General features: G+C 36.2%; 1 pseudogene; it reads left to right on the plus strand.

Moving 5' to 3' along the window:
• The first annotated feature begins 1,859 nt into the window (after nt 1-1,859).
• Nucleotides 1,860-2,988, plus strand: LOC144223506 (centromere protein V pseudogene; annotated as a pseudogene).
• Nucleotides 2,989-3,310: the final 322 nt, after the last annotated feature.

Below are 3,310 nucleotides of genomic sequence, written 5' to 3' on the forward strand. Positions count from 1 at the left end.
GGAAACTATAAAGCTAAGCCCAAAATCTATACAAGATAGAATAGAATCTCCTGTAGTTTTTCAGGACTAAACAAAGACCTGCCAGAGTCTACAGCAATAGGACAGAACATACAGGTCCAAGAAACACTTTTAAAGTAATGGTAGACTGCATTTTACTAAAACTGAAACCTACGCCTGACTAAGTTAAATCCCTGTTTGGATTTAGGTATCCAACTTTCCAACTTATCTGCCAAAGAGGGGGAAAGAATAATCTTCCTTTGGGTAAGTAACATCATCAGCAAGTGCTACAAGTTTTTTGTTTGTTTTGTTTTCTGTTTTTTGGTTTTAGGTTTTTTAGCACAATGTTAATCATACAATAAAAATTATGACAGCATGACAAAGTAGGGTAGTATGACCAATAAGCAAGAACAAAAATAGGCAATAAAAGCAGATTCCCGCAGCTAATTCACATATTGGATATAGCTAACCAAGCTTTAAAATAATTATTTTAAATATATTAAGAAATAGAGGAAAAGATGGATAAAAATGAATAAAAACATGAAATATTTTTCATTTTTGACATCTTTATTGAGGTATAATTGTAAGTGTACAATTAAATTTTTTTAGTAATTTTATAGTTATACAACTATGACTACAATCAAGTTTTAGAACAATTTTCGTTACCCCTCCACATTCCCTCAGCTCATTATAGTCCACCTCCTGTCCCACTCTGCTTTTCTCAAGACTGAGAGTTTTAACATAAGATTAGAAAATATAAAAAGAATAAAATTGATGTTTAGCAGTAAAAATATAATATCTGAAAATAAGAATAATTTGGTGTCTTAGTGGAAGACAATGTTAGTGAACCTGAAGACACATCAATAAAAACTATTTAAACCAAAGAGATCAAAAATAATGAAAATAATAAATCAGGGGATACAAGACACAGGGAAAATTCTAACATATATATGGTTGGAGTTTCAGAAGGAAAGTTGAGAGAGAATCAGGAAGAAGCAATATTTTTAGAGATAACATCTGGGAATTTTTCAAAATTAAAAGAAGGTATCAATACACAGGTACAAGAGACTTCAGTGAACTCTAATCATATACAAAGAAATCTATATCTAGGCACATGATATTAAATAGGTGAAAGCCAACATATAATAAAAAGCATAAAATCAGCCAGAGGCAAAATAAACACACCTTGTCTTTAAAGTAACAGCAATAAGGGTAATGGCTAACTTTTTTGTAGAAACTGTGGGATAAAATTGTAGAATAACATCTTTAAAGAGATGAAAGGAAAATAATGACCAATACAGGATTTCATACACAGTAAAAAATATTCTTGAAAAATAAAGCTGCTAGGTATTGTACGTTATCTCAGATTGTATCCTGGGACAGAAGAATATTAGTGGGAAATATGGTGAAATATGAATAAAGTATATAGTTTAATTAGTAGTAGTGTTAGTGTTTTACTTTTGAAATGTGCCATGGTTATGTCACATGGTAATGGTAGGGGGGATCTGGGTAATGCTATAAAGAAACAGTACTATCTTTGCAATTTCTATATAAATGTAACATCATTAAAAATAAATTATAAAAAAGTAAAGATAATATAAAGAAGTTCTCAGATAAAATCTGAGAGTATTTGTCGCTAGGTGAGGCAGACTATATGATATGCTAAAGGAAATTCTTCACAGTAAAAGATAGTGATTCCAGATGGATGCATAAAATTGCAGGAAGAAATAAAGAGCAATGGAAAGTGTAAATATGGGGTAAATATGAAAAGATATTGGTGTTTAAAACAAAAAACATAATATCTTTGTGGTTTATAAAAATGGAAATATAATATATATACCTATAATGGCATAAATGCCAAGATGCAGGTAAATGGAGTTAAATTGTTGTCAAGTTAGTGCATTGTTTGGAATTGAGGAAAGTACTAATGTTAGGATGATTGTGTGGAGGCAAAGATGAATATTGTAATCTCTAGGGAAACTTCTTAAAAATAATAAAAATGTAATCAAACAAGCTAAAAGAAGAAACAAATGGAAATTTAAAAATTGATTAATTCTTAAGAAGGGAGGAAAAGATGAAAACAGGAACAAAAACTAGATGGAGCAAAGAGAAATGATTATTGAGATGTTGTTAAATGCAACAGCATAAGCTACTACATATAAATGGGTCAAGCGCTAGAAAGCAAATAGATTAAAAACCAAATCTGAGTATATGCTTTATAAAGAGATCTATTTTAAATAAAGATATAGATTGAAAAGAAAAGGGTAAGAGTTGATAGAAAAGGATGAGAGAAGCATCCTGGGTCTTCGAGGGGCCCCTCAGTGGTCACCTTCACCCCACGGCACCTCACATGACAGGCAGGTGGAGAGGAGCCCAGCGGTAGTCGGTGCTGTGGGTCCAGGAGGTGGGTGTGGGCAGATGCAGCCAGAGTTGGCACTGGTCATGATGCTGCCCCCTCCACTGTCACAGCCATAGCCAACCCCAGCAACCCCAATGGCCTCAGTGACCTTGCTGGCCCTGGGCAGCCAGCAGGAACTCTGGGAGATGCCCCAGAAGTGGCAAAAGATCATCTTCCAGGGCACAACCAAGCTACCGCTGGATACCTTCCAATATCAGAGCCCAATGAAGCACACAGGAGACTGCTACTGTGGAGCTTTGAAGTTTGGGCCTCAACAACCTTTCACATCTTTGATTGGCAGCATTTGAAAGAAGAAGAATAGACACTTTATTGTTCTGGCTTCTTGCTTCAGGCTCCGAAGGGGACCTAACCAAATATACATTCAACAGGCACAAAGCACAACACACTTTTTGTAAGAGAAGTGGTGTTCAGAACTTTTACACTCCGTGTTCAAACCCCAGACGCTCCAGAGTTGCCCCCACGCTGCCTGGACGAGGGCACTGCCAGGGATGAGGTCATTGAGAAAGCCAATGAAAGATTGGGAGAAGGTCATGAAAGATCATAAGACCATCAAGAACATGTCCGAAGAGTGAGCTCCTGCTTCTTCCTTCCTGAAAAGGAGGAATGATTGGGACCAATAGCTTTGCCGTGTGTGGTGCTCATACATGTGGCTGACCTAGGTTCCTGGTTCCTCTTGATCTCTGCATACTGCTCTAGCTACCAGTTTCTCCAGGCAGCACTTTGTCCTTCCTCAGCCCAGACTTTGATGTCGGCTGGCTAACATCCTCCTTTCTCTTCCCGACTTTTGTAAGATTCTTTACAAGATATTTTTAGCATTAAAACAAAAGAAAGGGATGTAAGAAGACAGATCATATGGACAAAGAAATTTAATGTGGCTATAATAATGTCAGGCAA

The sequence above is a fragment of the Crocuta crocuta genome, unplaced genomic scaffold, assembly GCF_008692635.1.
Source record: "Crocuta crocuta isolate KB4526 unplaced genomic scaffold, BGI_CrCroc_1.0 scaffold292, whole genome shotgun sequence".
Classification (NCBI taxonomy): Eukaryota; Metazoa; Chordata; class Mammalia; order Carnivora; family Hyaenidae; genus Crocuta; species Crocuta crocuta.